The 20,105-nt window shown below is 34.9% G+C and overlaps 1 protein-coding gene across 1 annotated transcript in view; it reads right to left on the bottom strand.

Annotated features, from left to right (window-relative positions):
• The window catches only part of LOC126977175 (octopamine receptor Oamb), a 182,993-nt gene that overhangs the window by 107,407 nt on the left and 55,481 nt on the right, over nt 1–20,105 (bottom strand). The window lies entirely within an intron of this gene.

Below are 20,105 nucleotides of genomic sequence, written 5' to 3'. Positions count from 1 at the left end.
ATGTATTAAATCTTGTATGATGTTATTTAGTGAGTACAATGTATTAAATCTTGTATGATGTTATTTAGTGAGTACAATGTATTAAATCTTGTATGATGTTATTTAGTGAGTACAATGTATTAAATCTTGTATGATGTTATTTAGTGAGTACAAAGTGTTATATCTTGTACGGTATTATTTAGTGAGTACAATATATTAAATCTTGTACGATGTTATTTAGGTAGTGAGTACAAAGTGTTTTATTAGCTTGTACGATGTTATATAATGAGTACAATGTATTTTAATACTGCTGCTGTCGTTTTTGATCTTGTAAGTATAGAAGGCCTTATGCCTATATAAGATCGCGGTCTCATCTTGTCTATCACTATGACATTGCGCTTGTAGTGTGCGATGGTGAGGCACACGGTAGTACTCATAGGTAGATTTGAAATAAATCAAGTTATAATGTCTTAAAAATTTTAAATTTTATATTTATATATAGTTATACTAATCTAATTATGATCTAATAACGCCAATGGGCCCCCAACTCAGCATAGTTGTGGTTTCGAAAGAATCCACTACGCTGGTCTTCCGTGGAAACCCAGAGAGCACTTCTAACGGACAGTGAGTAATTGCACGAAATTGGCACGGTGAGTCTTGCCAGTAAATAAAAAAACACATCTTTCATATCATTATTATATTTTAAAAGGCAATCTTTTGTAACAAAACTGCTGTTTTTCAAATAACGATAATCGTTCTTTGTGACATTCTTAATTATTCGTATTGCTGTCATCTTACACACCATTACTGCTGTGTCTCTATATACCCTGCCTACTGAGCTAGAGGTCCCGGGTTCGAAACCTGGTAGGTGCAAACATTTATATGATGAATATGAATATTTGCTTCCGAGTCATAGATGTTTATTAGTATTTATGTATATTTGAGTATGTGTGTTGTATTAAATATATCGTTGTCTTGTACCATTGTACAGGCTATGCCTAGTTTGGGCCAAGATATTTTAGGTAAGTGTGTCAATATTATTATTATTATATACATACCGTTGCAAACTTACGAAGTAATTTAATGTATGTACATATAGGTGAATGTCGTCCCCTTTTAGCATTTCTATCTACCTTCTTACTTAGAATTCTTACTTACGTACCACAGAGTACGAGTTCTACTTATAAATATTAAGCCGTTGTGAGATAAATAAGAGCCCACGCACACAGAGTGCGGTCAAAATGCGAGTTCGGCGTTTTTGTGACCATTCGAGAGTTCCAACACACACATGCGGCGTTCAAATACACGCCTTCTAGTTTCACTTGTGTTTGCACGAACAACATATTGCTAGAATCTTCTTCAGAAGAAAAAAAAGTATTGGGTGCACCCAAGAAATATACAATATTTCTTGGGTGCACCCAATACTTTTTTTGCACGAGTGCACTTGGGTGCACGAGAAGTACAAGGCAAATTTAGCTGTACTGAATTATTTAGATCTGAATTGTATATGAATTATGAAATTTCTATATAAATAAGAATTAGAATAATTTATTTCAATCGATCTATATGCATATGCATTGTCATTAAATTACAATACATGCGGGATTCGAACCCACGACCTCCGGCGTTCCGTGCCGGTGCTCAAAACCACTGAGCTAACCGTTCGAATACGCCTCGTTACAAAATTCTGTTTGCTTTGTTCAACTCTCAGGTTGTGGCTTCATCTACAGGATCTACTTTACAGTTGATTACCTGCTCAACCCCAATATTTGCATATAAGGAAATTTATTTATTTATTTATTGGTTCCCATACAACATACATGTATTAATAATTACAAAATAACGCTAGTATAAGTAAATCACTATTAACATATACGTCAATTAAATGGAAACACTTATGATGGTAACACGTGATATTTTACTTAAATAAATGTAGAGTGACTATCACGACTTAGGAAAATGCATGTAACTTGTTCACTTAGATAAAATAAACATAAATTAAAAACACACAAACTAAAATTATATCCTACATATTATAAGTATAACATACAATAAAGCGAAACTGATACAAATTTCAAAAAACATAAATATGAAGCACATAAAGATAAGCTAAGGCTCTAACAGGCGCAGAGTGTCTAAAACTAGGCGTCGAAAACTGCACAGACTATTAGAAAAAATATCTATACAGTTATTGATATTTGCTAAGTCATTATATGAACGAGATAATCTATTAACTGGTGCATTATGTGATGTCCACAAGCGAGAAGTTGGAACAAAGAAAGTCCTTACATTTCTAGTCCTACAAGGATTACAGTATAGAGAAAACCTGGACAACAGTTTAGTATGAATATGATGATTTACAACTTTATCCATGTATATTAGATCAATTAATTTACGAGGCATTTCAAGTGAGTCTAGATTAAAATATTTTAATCTATCTTCATAACTATGCAGTGATTTTCTAAGTTTGAAACGGTTACACAAAATTCTCAAAAAACGTTTCTGAACATTTTCCACGGTATCAATGTGGTTTTTATAAAAAGGTGACCATGCTACTGAACCATATTCTAAAATACTACGAACCAGAGATTTATATAATATTACAACACTATGTTGGCATTTGGAAGGTTTTGAAATACGCAAGATAAAACCTAGCATCCGATTTGCTCTTTCAGCAGTAGTATCAATGTGTTCAATGAATGATAGTTTTTTATCAACAATGACACCTAAATCTCTAGTAAATTCTTTATGACTTAAAACTGAATTCGAAATGTGATAGCAAAAATTTGCGCTATTTATCTTATTAGTGAATGTGGCAAAATGACATTTGTCAACATTTAGTTTCATTAAATTATTATGGCACCAAGTACTGAGAGCAGAAAGGTCACGCTGTAGATTGAAGCAGTCATCAATGTTTTCAATTTTTCTGTATAGTTTAAGATCATCTGCATAAAACAGATATCTACTATTGCAAGTAAAACATGATGAGACATCATTAATGAACAAAGCAAAACAATAAAGGACCGAGATGAGACCCTTGAGGTACTCCAGATGGAACCAAAATGGCGTCAGAAAAAAATCCGTTGATAGCTACAATTTGTGTGCGATTTTTAATATATGACGTGATCCAACGCATTAAATTATCATGTATACCACATTACATTAGCTTTATAAGTAAGAGCTCGTGGTTGACCTTATCAAACGCTTTTTGAAAGTCTGTATAAATAACATCTACTTGTCCCTTATCATCGATGGTCTCAAATAGATAGTCAGTATATTCAGTTATGTTAGATGTTGTTGATTTACATGATACAAATCCGTGTTGTTCAGGAATCAGTATAGGTTTAATAAAGTTGTAAATATGTCTATATATAACGCGTTCAAATATTTTCGCAAAGCAATTAAGTATACAAATAGGTCTGTAGTTACGAGCATCTGTCTTTTCACCAGATTTGTGAACAGGAATTACATGAGCAATTTTCCACTTTTTAGGAAAAGCTCCAGATGATAGGGATTTATAAAAAATAATAGAAAGGGGTGCAGAAAGTTCAACATGACATAATTTAACGAAATGTGACGGTATTCCATCCGGACCGGGTTCTTTATTTGGATTTAGGTTTTTCATAACTCTACTTACATCATCCATTTGAACAACAATACTGCTGAGACAGTCTAAATTACTATTATGGGCGTTAGTAACAAAATCACATGACATATTAGCCTCATACACAGTGTGAAAATAGTCTGCAAAAATTTGACATATCTGGTTACCATCTGTAGCAATTCTGTTATCTAATTGAACAGTAGGTGGAATAAGTGAGCATTTATTTTTATTTTTTACATAATTCCAAAATAACTTACTGCTACCTTTTTTAAGACTAGACTCGATATTACTTATATAAGTGATGTAACAATCTTGCATCATTTTCTTTGATCTTTTACGCAGAAAAGAAAAGGTATCATAATCCCGGGGGTTTTTAAATTTTTTGAACTTTTGGTGATATTTATCCTTTTCCTTTAAACATTTAATTAGAGAGTTGCTAAACCAAACTGGTATAGATGATCTACGTTGCTATTTGTAGGTGTATTATTTTGAATTACATTATTTAGAACTTTATAGAAGTTAGCCAGATCATTATCTATGTCAGTAGATGAGAGAAGTGAATGCCAATTGATATTGTTAAGTTCTTCTTTACATTTTTCAAAGTTACACTTCCTTAAATTAAATGTCTGACTACGTTGACAATATTTAAGTACTGGTTTAGAAATACCATGATTCACACTAACCTCAAAGGCAGGATGGTGTACATCTTCTCGAGACAAGGCTTGAGATGGCTCAAGTGATACGGAAATTTGGCGGGAGAAAAATAGATCAAGCGTATGATTATTTCTATTTTTAATATAATTATGTTGTTTAAGGTTGCCAATTGACATTAAGTCCAATAAAAATCTAACTCGTGTGTCCATAATTGCAAAATTAGACTCTACATTTTTTGATACATTATCTATATGCCAGTATAGATTGGGCGTATTGAAATCACCTAGTAAAATTAAAGACTCATCCGTGTTTGATAGAATATCACTAGTTTTATGATAAAACATTTTTAACTTTTCTATAGATAGGTCCGCCGGCAGATATACAAGACCCAATTTAGTACTTATGGTTTTGTGCTTATCGTCACTTTTAGTAACAAGATTAAGCCAAATACATTCAACATTACATTCCCAATCAGTAACCCTATTGGCTACAAAACATTTTTTTATAGCAACCAATACCCCTCCACCAGTAATTTTATGACTAGTGTTAACATCAAGGTCTCTTCTGAAAATATTGTAACGATCGTCTAAGAACTCATTATCCCTAATAGAAGAGTTCAGATTAGTCTCGGTTAAGCAGATTACATCATAGTTCTTATTTAATACATTTATATAAAAATCATATAGCTTCGTTTTAAATCTGTTTACATTCTGATAATAAATTAACATAATGTTAAAAACAACAGGAAAGGATATGAAATATATATAAAAAGAAAATAAAGTGATAATTGCTTATTATCTAAGAAATGCTTTTGAGCTTATCTAAGCTGTTAATATTAATAGCTGGAGAATGTTCGTCCTTTCTCATGTATATCTTACCGAATTTGACCCATACATACTTAAAATTCAAAACTTTTGAAGCTTTTCTTGCTTCCATATGCAGATGTTTAGCTTCACGTGAAAGATTTTCAGCGACATATATTGGCTTTCTTTCTCCTATAATACCAAGGTCCAAAGAACAAAGCATATCTTTTGGGTTAGCTTTATTATATCTATGAACCGCTGATAAAATTAAATCACGATGTTTCGGTGTCATAAGAGTAACTACAATGGTGCGGGGACGATCAGATACAGTACGTTTAGCTACTCGATTGCATGAGATAACAACATCATCTGGAAGTGACACAGATATTTTATCAAATATTTTTTTTATAATTGTATTTAAATTTTCATTCTTCCTTTCTGGCACAGCTTGTATTTCTATGTTGTGGCTTCTTGATATTCGTTCCAGTTGCATAACCTTACTCAGAAGGGATTTGAAATTGTGATCGAAAGTAGAGGAGTCATTCTTTAAATCTGAGATTATATAAAAATGGGATGAAGATTCAACTTGTAGTGCCTCAATTTTTTTGGAAAAAAAATCTAATGAGTCATTGTGTTCTTTAATTTGACTTTGAATGACTCCAATTGAATTTACTGTATCATTAAGAACTTCTGTATTACGATTGTTGCTTTCTTTTATGTTATTTGAACATTCAATAACCGAATCGAGATCAGTTCGAAGTGACTGAAAACTTTTCCTCATATCAGCCAACTCAGTCTGCAAGGAATTAAGGCCATTACTGAAAGCATCAAAGTTCTCCTCCTGACTGGTTAGTCTTGAATGCATTTCATTACGAAATGATTTAAGTTCCGACAGTATGGTAGAGCAATCAGTTTGATTATTTATTATACTCGATGTCGACGGCGATGTCTCTATACGTAGTGGCATTCTTATAGGTGTATTAGTGTTATCACCACCCTTCCGAGTAACAGCAGTACATGCAGGACACACCCAATTGATACGGGCTATTTGTACTGAAATTGAGGATATGCATTCAGTGTGGTATAAACCATTACATTTAGTGCATCTAATTCTATTTTGTGTTACCAGAACACCAATATTACATGCCAAACACTCTCCAACCATGATTATTTAGCAATTGTATGGATACGGCATTGACGACGAAATAATACCAATTATTACGAAAATTGAGGGTACATGAAAATTTTTTGTTCACTATGTGATTGTTTGCAAATTTAATAAAACTTTATCACTGTAAATACTGTACACTTTCACAATATAACATTTACCAAGGTTCACAACACTTTATACTACAAATACATTACAAAAGTCTACAATTTAGTAAAGTTAGACACTAAAAATATAATTAAAATCTCTAAGCACAAGTTCCACTGTTGACAGTTGATAAATTGACTTGAGATGTCGCTCTTGTAAATCTAAACAATTTGATATGTTTTTTTTTTAAGTGATAACCCTCACTTCTAGGATTAATGAAGCCACAACATGAGAGTTGAACAAAGCAAACAAAATTTTATAACGAGGCGGTACTAGAACGGTTAGCTCCCGCATCGTTCATATTTTTTTTTTATGATAATAAGGGACGAGACGAGCAGGACGTTCAGCTGATGCTAATTCATACGCCCTGCCCATTACAATGCAGTGCCGCTCAGGATTCTTGAAAAACTCAAAAATTCTGAGCAGCACTACAATTGCGCTCGTCACCTTGAGACATAAGATGTTCAGTCTCATTTGCCCAGTAATTTTACTAGCTACGGCGCCCTTCAGACCGAAACACAGTAATGCTTACACATTACTGCTTCACGACAGAAATAGGCGCCGTTGTGGTACCCATAATCTAGCCGGCATCCTGTGCAAAGGAACCTCCCACTGGTAAAAAATTTTGTTTTTCAAATTTTATTTGTGTATTAATCCTAGAAGTGAGGGTTAAAAAAAAACATAGTTTTACTTTTCCCGATTTTATGAAGTCCGATAACAATGGCCTTTTTCCATTGTTCGGGAAACATGCTGTTTGAAAGAAACTTATTTAAAAAAGTGGCCAAGTGCGAGTCGGACTCGCCCATGAAGGGTTCCGTAGCAGCAATTAACATAATATAATAGTTCTTTTAGTTCAAGTATAATATAATGCGCAAACTATTCAGTTTAGAAAAAAAATATATTAAACCTCAATATCATTTTTGAAGACCTAGTTTCGGATAAAAGTGGCTGTGATATACGGATGGACAGACAGACAGACATGACGAATCTATAAGGGTTCCTTTTTTACCATTTGGCTACGGAATCTTAAAAAGGAGACTAATAACATATATATGTGTATGTTATTTATGTCATCAAGCCCTTAGACATTTGGTGCCAGCAAAGTCGTGGGTTAATATTAGTTTAAAATTATCTGCTCTTCAGGAGTGTACGCTAAGAGCTAATGAACAATTAATTGGAAATAAAAATAAATATAAGGATTATCATAATTAAAATTCATGCTTCAGAAAGTAATTTTAGAAGTAATCAATTAACCTCTTCTTAATTAGATTAACTTTTGATTATTTATATCTGGATGACTTATAAAGGTAATGACAATATCTATGTATTTTAGAAATCAATTTTATCTTAATTGCATGCTTCGATTGCTATTTCAATATATTTGTGGTATATTTAATTCTATTGTCGATCAAATTGAATAACATTCAAATATCTCAGTGGGAGGAAAAGAAATATGCTTATGGATAGAAGACTGATATATAAAAACATATGTATATTTATAAAAATGAATTGCTGTTCGTTAGTCTCTCTAAAACTCGAGAACGGCTGGACTGATTTGGCTAATATTGGTCCTAAATTCTTTGTGAATGTCCAAAGAAGGTTTAAAAGGTGAATAAATATGAAAATGCTGGGAATTATATAAAAACAACAATTTTGTTTATCCTTTGATGTGTCCTCCGTCGTTTGAAATTAAATTCAAAGAATAGTTTAAACTAAACTAATAAGAATTTTTATAATATCTTTCTAACTTTCTCAGGAATATAATAATTATTGTAGTATCATACATTTTATGTACAATTTAATATTTGGTAGGTCTGAGAATAAGTCATTAGCTATTTTTTATATCCCAAAAATTCTAATTATTGATTACTTCATGTGGCAATATAACGTTTGCTGGGTCAGCTAGTTTTCAATAGAAGAAAAGCACTTGGCATACTAATCAGAAAGATGTACTAGCTAATATCAAGACACTAATGAGCCTGGGGGCTTGGGCACGGGGAAGGGCGCTGTTGTGGGACGCGACTTGCGTCGATAGTCGATACTATGGCTCCTTCTGGTGTCCAAGTTACGTCAGTTGGTGCTGGGGCTGCTGCTTCGACTGCCGAAGATAGCAAGCGTCGCAAATATTTCTTAGTGAGACTTACTTTCTTTGTGCCTATTAGTGTAGAGACACATGGCCGGTGGGACCCATAGGCGCTGAATACAAAGAACTATCAACGCGCCTCAATAAGGCTAATAAAAACCCATGCGCTGGCAGCTTTTTCGGTCAACGAATCCGCCTAGCTATCCAACGCGGAAATTCTGCTAGTATCCTTAGTACACTTTCCCGTAATGATAGTTTTAATTTAATGTAGTCATACTATAATAAATATAGTTATTTAAGCATTATATAAACAAGAATAATACAAACCAACAAGTCGATAGTCCTAAAACTTTAAATGAGTAATATTGCGCTGCCAACTTTAGTTCTAATTGGTTTGATTTATAATCCTTCTATGATTAATTGTTTGACATGGGCACGAATGTGAAAAGGTTGGACTTCCGCGTTCGAATTTTGTTTTACATTACTTATAATCAGGAAAGTGCCTTTTGAAAATGGTTTATAATAAAATCGCGCTTAGTATTTCGATAACAATCAAATTGGTACAGGTTTCTGCATTTATCTATCTATATATATAAAAGAGAATGTATGTTTGTATGTTCCCTAATAACTCCTAAAGTATTCGACCGATCTCAATGAAATCTTTTGTAATAGATTCGTTGAAACTCAAGGAAGGTTTACATATATAATTTATATGGCAAAATAACGTTTGCTTGGTCAGGTAGTTTTATTTAGATCATTGTAGGATTTATTACGAGTAAAATGAGATAAAATCAGGAGTCCTAGCCAGAAAGTTTAAACATATTATTTTAAGTTATTATATAGTTCGGAAGAGAACTGAGTTACTATCTATCGATAAATCGATTTTGTGATTACTAAAATAAATAAATACAGAAATTTCTATAATATTATTTAATCACATGAACGATATTCTAGTATTTTTTTAGTATTCAGTTACCTAAAGTATCACATAAGGTATTTATTTATTTGATTATAGTTGTCGATTCGATGTGACTGATAGTAAAATCTCAAATCGACATGATCTGTCAACTGTCAATGTAACTTCTATCATAGTTTTTGACTTTAACACAAGATTTTATTCACTTGTGCTTTGCAAACGCTGTTTCAGTTTTGAAAAATATGGTATTGAGGTTTCTAATATAATTTTGAAGACCTATCCATAGATACCCAACACGTATTGGTTTGAAGAAAAAAAAGACAAAAGTGGCACTCGGGGACTGCAGCCGTAAAGCTATTGCATAGCATTTTTATCAACTTATTTAATTATAATTATTTATTTATTTTATTTAGGCGGTATTTTTTTTGATAAAATTAATTTAAAAAAAAGTAATCGGGAAGTGAGTAAAATTTAACTTGCAAGATTTGATTACAGACAGACAACGGGACAGGTGAAAATTAATAAAAATGCTTGTCATACTAATAAAAATTAAAAAAACGTGATAAAAAAAATAAAGAAATTAAAAAAAATTAAGACGTACCCCAGGCTCGAACCTGAGACCTTCTGCACAAAAATACATAGAAATATCTATATAGATCTAGTAAGTAGGTGTTAGGTTCTCCACGCTCAAGGCCCGCGATAGAAGCTATGCAATAGCTTAAAAATTGAGTTTCAGTTCTAAGTATGGGGAGCCTCCAAAATTTATTGTTTTTTTTTTCTATTTATGTGTGAAAATGTTAATTCGGTTCACAGAATACACCTACTTACACACATGACGAATCCATAAGGTATATCCATTTTTTGCCATTTGGCTAGCCAAAGCCAAAAAAGCATTTTGTGTCTTCTTAAATAGTAAAAAATTCAAGAATAATTATTAAAAATATTGCACTACATTGCATGCAAATACTAAATCAACTTACGGAGGATACGTTTGTGATCAAAGTAAGTTAAAACTGGAAATGACGCGATACATAAATATCATTTGCGAGTATCTATCTAGGCCAAGCTAAAACTAAAATACAGAATTTATATCAATAGTTGCTAAGTTTATCACTGTACTTCTATTAGAGGGTTACTGGTATTAAAATATTACGCCATTACAAATAAACTTTATCTGCACCCATACTTTAAATCCTCTATTAAAGATTCTAAAACAGTTAGCTTATTGCCAACATTAAAACACCCAATCCAAACGAGTGTTGTAATGAAATTCAGTATAACATAACAAAACTCGTTTGGATTATGTAATGTTTACTAGGACTGGCTTTTTTAATGTTAGCAATAAGCTAACTGTGTCAGAATCTTTGATAGAGGATTCATATTATGGGTGTAGATAAAGTCTTGTATGCAACTGTTGATAATTAGGTATTAAAACACTCATGTTATACTATTATCACATGAGTGTTTCATACCTAATAATTATTTCATACCTAAACCCAAATTCGTGTTTTAATACCCCTTATTACACAACAGTTCAATAAATTAATATAATATAAAGTTATAAGGTTGAACCTCAGAATATGCAAAATGTTTACAAATACATATTTTGCTTGTGATTTTGTTATTCGGACGTAAAACTTTCCCGCGATTATTTACAAGGCTGCTGGACATTCGGATAACTTCAGAATTATCATTGTATTGACAGTGTTATCAGCGATATAGTCAATTTTGCATATTCTTGGTTTATTTTCATTTATAACTTTATACCAAGTTTTTTTTTGTTAGGGACATGTTCAAACTTTTGTAAAATGAACAATTTGATAGGGCATCTATTGGTTGTTGTAGAAATTTAAATAATAATGTTTTAAAAATGTTATAAGTGCTAATTGCTAACGGGATATACGCTTGCAACTAAAACAAAATTGCGAGCCTTGAGCAGTAATGATTTGAACAATGACGGAAATATGAATAAACTAAGAATCTCAAAGATACGTACGGCACGCTATGATGGCCGTTTTGACGTTTGCCTACTCATGAAGTTTCGTATTAATTAATAATTACATTGAAGGAGCAAATTACTGTTCTTTATTGTCAATAGTGACGTGCAGTTATTCATAAAAATTTATCGAATGTATAATTTTAGTACACAAAATTTATTTATTATATTGATTTCTAAACTATATTAGGGTCCCGTGAACATTTATTTTTCATTTTTATAAGATTAAAATTATTGGTGTACTTATTTACCACAAAACACGGCTATGTTTTACGAAATTCAAAATTTTTTAAAATGAAATCTGATACGATCGTCACATAGGATCGCTGGCCAGCACAACTACAACCTCCGGCAAACTCGCGTCAATGCTCAATGCAAAACAAAGCAGTTTCGGCTTGACGTTGCTTCGAAAAGTACAAATTGTGAGTGCACTGCGATTGTGATATAGTTTTGACCTGGCTGTGGATTTCGGATATTGATACTGCATTACTATAAGAATAATATGAATAAGAATAATTTATTTAAATTGATCTTTTTACATAAATTACATTAACTTTAAATATTTTACAAGCTTATATATAAGTATGACTAAATTATGATTGCCATTGAATCACCACACTAGTCGGAGACTGTATCGTGGGATCAAATAAAGATATGATTAACAGTAAACCATTATCTTGGTTGTCATCATTGGCATTACTATTACAAATTTTGAAGACACTATACACAACTGTAAAATAATAATTTAATTAAAAAAACTACAAATTTATCAATACTAAATTTAAAAGAAAGTAAAATAAAATTAAAGTAACAACATGCGTGTGTGTGTAAGTTTATGTGTGTGTGTGTGTGTTTATGTGTATGGTTGTGCAAAATTAAATACAAGGGATAAAAATATTTTCAGTTTTTTCATAATCTAATTCTCCTAGGCATTTACCGATTTTTATTTTCATATTTTTTGTACTTAAGTCTAATATACCAACATGTTTATGCATAAAATTATATAAATATTTAGATATATAAGGTGCCAGTCGTTCCGAAAACTTGGTATTAATTCTTGGGCGAGTTATGTTAAATGTGCGTTTCATTTTGTTAGTGGCAAAACCCGGAGTATTCAGAACATTTTTGTGCTCCTTCATTACACTAGCCAATATGAATAATTGTCGAACTCTTAGCACGCCGCATTCCGTATACAAACTGTCCGTAAGGTGTCGTCGTGGCTTTCCTGCACATGACTTTTAGAAAGGCTCGTTGAGCTCTCTCTAATATTATTAGATGAGATTTTGCAGCTCCTCCCCAGACTGTTATGCAATACATAATGATTGATTGACATAGTGCAATATAGATTGATTTAAGCAATTGGCAGTCAGCTGAGTTCCTGAGTAGCCTTATGATATTCATGACTTTTCTAACTCTTCCAGATAAGGATAAGATGTGCGGCAAGAAGATGAGTTTTTCATCCAATTGGACTCCCAGGTACCGTAATTCTGTCGTCCTCTGTATCTTTGGACAAAAGCATGGTGCTTCTGCTGCTTTATCACATCTATGTATTTGAATGAATTCGCAGTCGGTTGGAGCACTAGCTTTTGTTATGTGAAACGACAGGTAATTCGTTTTCCCGGGGTTAAGGGTCAGGAGGTTATTATCTAACCAGTTAGGTACTACGGAGAGGCCTTTTTCCGACATGTGTTTTGCTTCTTCCCATGACTTACCTTTAAATAATATTACGGTGTCGTCAGCATAACAAACGATATCCGCGTTTTCAATGTTCAATTTAAGTAGGGAGTTCATGTAAATTGAAAACAGGGTTGGGCCTAAGATAGAGCCTTGTGGAACACCCACTGTGACCTCTTGCAATTCACCAATGTATTTACCTACACGCAGACACTGTTTCCTGCCAGTTAGATAACTAGCAAACCACTTCAAAGGAAGGCCTCTGATGCCCATACATTCCAGTCGCTTCAAAAGTATTGGAACTGAGACAGTATCAAATGCCTTAGACAGATCCAAGAATACCCCAATAGATCGATGTCCACTGTCCATGTACCGTGAGATCAATTCTGTTACCAGTAAACATGCATCCTCTGCGGATTTTCTTCGACGAAAACCAAATTGACGATCACAGAGTAGGCCCTTAGATTCAAGATAAGAAGTGAGTCGGGAATTGACTACCTTTTCCAAAACTTTTGATACTACACTGAGCAATGAGATTGGTCTATAGTTTCCAGGCACTTCTTTTGATCCTGATTTATATATTGGAATTACCATTGCTAGCTTCCATGATTCAGGAAAGACTCCAGTAGTTATACTCAAGTTTATTATATGAGTCAGCGGTAAAGTAATATGGTCCGAGTTTTGCTTAAGTACTACTGCTCCTATTTGGTCTATTCCTGAAGCACTATCTACTTGTAGATCGTTTAACCAGTGTTTTATTTCAGTCTAATCAGCTGGTTTCATGAAAAATGATCTTATTGGAGTGTTTATATGTTTTATTTCGGATGCTAAATTTTCCTCAGTTTTTTTGATGTTGTCAAGAATTGTCTTAGTAAGTTGTCTACCCACAGATACAAAATATTCGTTATGCAACTTTAAACAATGTTCTACTTCATCAGACGTTTTAATTAATTCTTCAGCATTCTGCTGTGAGCGTTTATGATGAGTAATATCTCCAATCACCTTCCATAGCTTCTTTTTATCATGTTTACTTTCTGTCAAAAGTGAGCGTTCGTAATTGTACTTTAGTCGATGTAGTAGATTATTACAGAAGTTTCTATATTTTATATAAATTACCTTTTTAATTTCATCGTTTGGATTATTTTTGTACTTTTGATGGAGTTTGTCTCTGTTTCGAATACATCGGATTAAACCAGGCGTAATCCAGGGTTTAATGTTAAATTTATTCCTACTGAGCGTGACCTCTGATCTGTGTCTAGATATAATTGTATTAATTGTATGTGAGAAAATTTCTACTGACCTTGAGACGTCCATAGTATCATACACTGCCGTCAGTCAGTAGATCGCGCGTGACTGCGTCATAGTCAGTTTTTGTCACAGTTCTACAGTGTTTGTGACCAACCGGGTATTTAGTTTTTAAACACGTAATCGTCATATCGTGATCAGTCAGATCCGCGCTGCAAATGAAACCCTCTGCTGACATGTTGTTCTTTATGAAAGTGTGTGTGTGAGTTGGTTTTAAAAATACAGGCAACAAACTAAACTCGGCCATCAGGCACAGGTATTCGTGACGTCGTGGGTCCACACTTGTAGGACATGTATCTATATTCATGTCACCAGTAATTATTAGTGAGCTTTTTGAGGATTCCTTCGTAAGGAGGCTTTCCAGGCCGTCTAAAAAATTCGTGGTGTCCTTTACTGATGGGGATCTGTAAATAGCTATGATTTTTGGACCTTTGTAAATATCAATTTGTAAACAAATTGCGTCATTCAGTTCAGGCTCACATACAGACACTGCAATTCCGTTTAGGACATAAACGACAACACCGCTACACTGGTTTATAGCTCGTTAAGTTCTAAACGAATCATATCCATCTAACTGCATGACTATTGAATAATCATTAAGCCAACATTCGGTCAAAATAATCACATCGTAAGTTATAACAAAACGTTGCAGATTTGCTCTGAATAGGTCAAAGTTTTTATTTAGACTTCGAATATTAAATGTTAAAATTTTAAAATTATATTTTCACCTGAAGCAGAGCGTTACACGATTCTATGCCTTCAACCTTATGGCACGTTATATTCAAGATGTTATCAATTTCACTTATCATGTTACTAGCCATTTGAGTTGTGGTAAATATAATATATTCTTTGGTATTTTGGCGTTGTTGGTTGAAGACAAGAGACAATTATATTTATTAAATTGCTGAAGTGAGAGATACATAAGTTGTCGGACAACGAATAGTTACGGGTTCTTTTAATTACGTTTTGAATTTTATACGAGCTGTGTTGGATAGTGAATGCTTGTGAATATGGGTTTGTGAATAAGTATAAGTTAATGCGTGTATAAGATAATGTTTTTTGTGTGCGTAGGGTGTGTGTGTGTTGTGAACGTTGTTGTGATACTTTGAATATGATTGAGAACAGATTGTATCTATAACAATTATATAACCTCAAGGTGGTGAAACTAATGCTTATGAAATGTAACAAAATAGAACTTTTAAGATGTATTTTCTTGAATGTTTGAAATGTTTTGTTGTGTTTCCTTATTTCTGAAACAATTTTGCAGATCTTCGCCAGATTTGATAGTGACGTAACGGAGTTTTTCAGCTTTACGAACATATATAGTTCCGTTTTGGACCCAACAGAAATTAAAGTTATGTTCCTTAGCTTGTTGACGTACTTCACGAAATAATTGTCGATTAAATTTCGTAAGGCGTTCGTTAATATATAATATGTTTGATGGTTGTTCAGCAGTTATTCCTTCGAATGTAAGATTACGTCTTAGCTTTGCTGCCTGTAGTATTTCGTCCCTTTTGGATCGTCGAACAAGGCGAATAACAATTGGGCGCGTAACTGGAGAAGATCGGGATTTAGACATTTGCGAGGCTTTTGGGGCAGCTCTTTCTACGTAGTCGACATCATTTTCGCTAAGTGATACTCCGAGTTTTTTGTTGACTCAATGCGCTGGAGAGACCCTTTGAGGTTTGTGATCTCTGTCTGTTGAGTCAAAAATTTCCTGTCATACTGTTCGAGTTTGATGGTAACCGAATGTAGTTCACATTTAACTGTTTTTAAATCCTGGAATATCTCACTGATTTGCTGCTTCAATGCTTGTAACTCTTGTCTCAGAAGTCTGATTTCGGTTAAAACAGATGCTAGCTCTGACTTCTCTTCAGCCTTACTGCCTCGGCTTTGTTTATATATATAGGTTGAGTTCAAATTGCTTCGTATAGGTGTTGTGGAATTATCAGTTTTCGGTCTTGTACATACACACCCAGGGCAGATCCAAGTGTCCTTAAATTCTTGAGAAAAGGTGTCAAACTGCTTGCTATTGACTTTGAGACATTCTAGATCATAAGAGTTTACCACATGAGGCACATTCGAAATACTCAAGTGACATAATTTTGCTATTGCACGCATTACAGTTATTTGCCATAATGTAATAAAAACAAAATATATTAAATTAACAGTGATAACAATTAAATTAAATTAAAAATATTTGATCTACGCGGATGGGATTCGAACTCGGTTCGATGCAGTGTTGATTTATAACTCTCTAGTAATGCAGTGTGCCACTAGGCCAGTGACGTCAAGACTGTAAAAGGCGTTTAGTATTCGAGCAGAACGAACAACACGTCTTACTAGGTCGAATCAAGGGCAAAGTTTTTTAACTACCTACAAGTTACAACCCACAATAGGCACTTTTGGTTTGTAAATAATAAATAGTATATAACACTTTTTTAGTACTTATCTTCTTATACATTCACTTTCACAGAGAAAAGTATTTAATTTACACTATTTTGAATTTACAAAACACTAAAAGACTGCTGGATCGAACTAGGTCAATGTTTTTACTGCGAACACATCATACACTTATAATTTTGATTTCGTAAATGTAACGAAAATATTAACTATTTCTTAAAAAGAACTTATTAAACACATTTAATAAATTGTTATTTTATATGTGTATTCAAATTTTACTTCTGATATTTGATTTTAACTATTTTAAATTATAAGTTGCACGGAGCTTCACTAAACGATGTTTACAATCCAGATAACAGTAAGAATACTGTTGACACTTGTTCGTTAATTTGGAATCTGTTTACGCCTTTTGTTGTGGATTTTGTCGATATGGCCGAATGTATGCAGATAACTGTACTAAACAGTCAGACACGTGAGTTCGCTATACGCCTTTGTAACTATTTCGATCGTGAATCTCTAAATGGACGGCCAATTTTACCTTTAACGTCAGTGGTTGAACGCGTAGCTGATGCGCTTAATATTGGACAATGAACTGTTAGACGAATAACTAAAGAAAAATATGGCGAGACTGTCACAGAAGAAAATAAACTTCACACACCAAAAAAGAGAAAACGAGCAAAACCAGTCGTAGGCATCGATAGCTTTGATGCCGATGCCATCCGATGACATGTGTACGGACTGCTTCTATTTACGGAAGGAGTATTTAACAAGAAAAAAGTTAGTGCAATCACTGAAGGAAGCTGGATTATTTTTCGGTGGGAAAAGTTCTTTAACGAAGATTTTGAAGACCGTTGGATTTCCTTACAAACAATGTAACAAACGCAAATATTGATGGAAAGATTTGATATCGAGATGGCAAGATATAGTTTTTACGGCAAGTGAAAGAAATTGAAAATTGGCAAAATGTTGTGTTATTGGATGAAACATGGGTTAGTGCTAACCATACTGTAAACCGTTCTTGGACCGATGACACTGCAGAATCTACGTCCAAAGTTCCTGTTGGAAAAGGATCGCGACTTATGATTTGTCACGCCTAAACCATCAACGGGTTTGTCGAAGGTTCTCTCATGGCTTTTGCGTCAAATACCACTGGAGACTATCATGAAGAAATGTATGGAGAAAAATTTACTTAAGCGATCGTCGCATGGCTTCAATAAATGGCGTAGATGCAAACATAAATATACTAAACGCGGAATTGGTACGTCTTTTAAAAGAAAACAAACCAACCAAGATCCGATACGTCATTGACGAAATATGATGATAGCAGTGACGACAGTGAAAATAGCAGTATGGACCGTTTGTATTCATATAAGGTATGTATATTCATTTTCATTCCAATATTCAGTTCGTTCAAATATATTAAGTAAACATTTATATTTTGTTTTATTAAACATTTTTAATCAGGTACTACTTGCAACAAAAACTATTTTTTTTTTTATGGAATAGGAGGACAAACGGGCGTACGGGTCACCTGTTGTTAAGTGATCACCACCGCCTATAATCTCTTGCAACACCAGAGGAATCACAGGAGCGTTGCCGGCCTTTAAGAAAGGTGTACACGCTTTTTTTGAAGGTACCCATGTCGTATCGTCCCGGAAACACCGCACAAGGAAGTTCATTCTCAAGCCAGCTCTTGGGATACCTAGAGGGGCACCAGCTGATCAGCGACTGCCAGTACGGTTTCCGTCAGGGTCGCTCAGCTGGTGATCTTCTTACGTACCTCACCCATAAATGGGCGCAAGCGGTTGAGTCGAAGGGAGAGGCGTTGGCGGTGAGTTTGGACATAGCGAAGGCTATAGATCGGGTGTGGCATAAAGCGCTTATAGCGAAACTGCCATCCTATGTGCTTCCCGAGAAGTTGTGCAAATAGGTCACTAGCTTTTTGGCTGATCAAAGCATCAAGGTTGTTATCAACGGTGCATGCTCCGACTTAAAACCCATAAACTCTGGTGTCCCGCAAGGCTGTGTGCTATCCCCTACGCTGTTTCTTCTGCATATCAATGATATGCTGCAAATCACCAATATTCATTGCTATGCAGACGACAGCACGGGGTATGCTTCCTACACCGGCCGGGCCAACATGTCCCGGGATATTGTCGACGAGAACCGGATCAAACTTGTGTCTGAAATCGAGACTATGCTTTGCAAAGTCTCGGAATGGGGCCGACAAAATTAAGTCCAATTCAACCCCAAGAAGACACAAGTTTGTGGGTTCACCACTAAAAAGTCTCCCTTTGTCGTATCCCCTCGATTCGAGATCACTCCTCTAACTGCCACAGCCTGTATTGGCATACTTGGCGTCGATATATCGAGCGACGTTCAGTTCCGTGGTCACTTGGAAGAGAAGGCCAAACTGGCCTCTTAAAAGCTTGGTGTACTCAGTAAGGCGAGACAGTACTTCACTAAAAGCCACCGCCTGCAACTTTATAAGGCGCAAATTCGGCCTCACATGGAGTACTGTTCTCACCTCTGGGCGGGCAATGGCAAATGGAAGAAGCTGGTACTGGGGAGCACCCCAGTACCAGCTTCTTCCATTTGACCGCATACAACGAAGAGAGGCTCGAATCATCGACGATCAAGTCATCTCCGATCGGCTTGATTCTCTAGCATTGAGTAAAGATGTGGGTTCTCTCTGCATCTTCTACCGCATTTATCACGGGGAGTGCTCAGAGGAGCTGTTCGGGTTGATTCCAGCGGCCTAATTCCACCATCGGACATTACGTTCAAAGTACCATCCGCATCACGTAGAAGTCTGGCATTCCACAACCGCGCGTTTTCTTCGAAATTTTTTGCCTCGCACAGCCACTTTGTGGAATCAACTACCGGCAGCGGTCTTCCCGAACAGATACGACTTAGGGACCTTCAAGAAAAAAGCATTCTCCCACCTTAAAGGCTGGCAACGCATTTCTTGACACACCTGTTGTTGCGGATGTCTATGGGCGGTTGCCTCACCTCTCCCCATCCCGTGAGCCTCTTGCCCGTTTGCCCCCTATCATATAAAAAAAAAAATCCACAACTTTGTAGTACGTGGAAGAAAGCTCCTTGAAAACCGTGTGGAGGACCGCCACACATCCAGATGGTGGGGATGATATTATCCTAACTAGTGGCGTGTCGTGAGAAGGTGGAATTCGGCGGCAGAAATCAGGTTAAATAGCTCTTCGGAACACTCCCCGTGATAAATGCGGTAGAAGACACACAATGAAGCGACATCTCTACGCAACACCAAGTGATCCAGCCGTTCACAGAGCACTGGGTCCCCGACAATTCGAGCTGCTCTACGTTGCACGCGGTCAAATGGATCGAGCTGATACTG

This window comes from Leptidea sinapis, chromosome 44 (assembly GCF_905404315.1).
Source record: "Leptidea sinapis chromosome 44, ilLepSina1.1, whole genome shotgun sequence".
Classification (NCBI taxonomy): domain Eukaryota; kingdom Metazoa; phylum Arthropoda; class Insecta; order Lepidoptera; family Pieridae; genus Leptidea; species Leptidea sinapis.
This window is presented reverse-complemented; position numbering and strand designations above follow the sequence as displayed.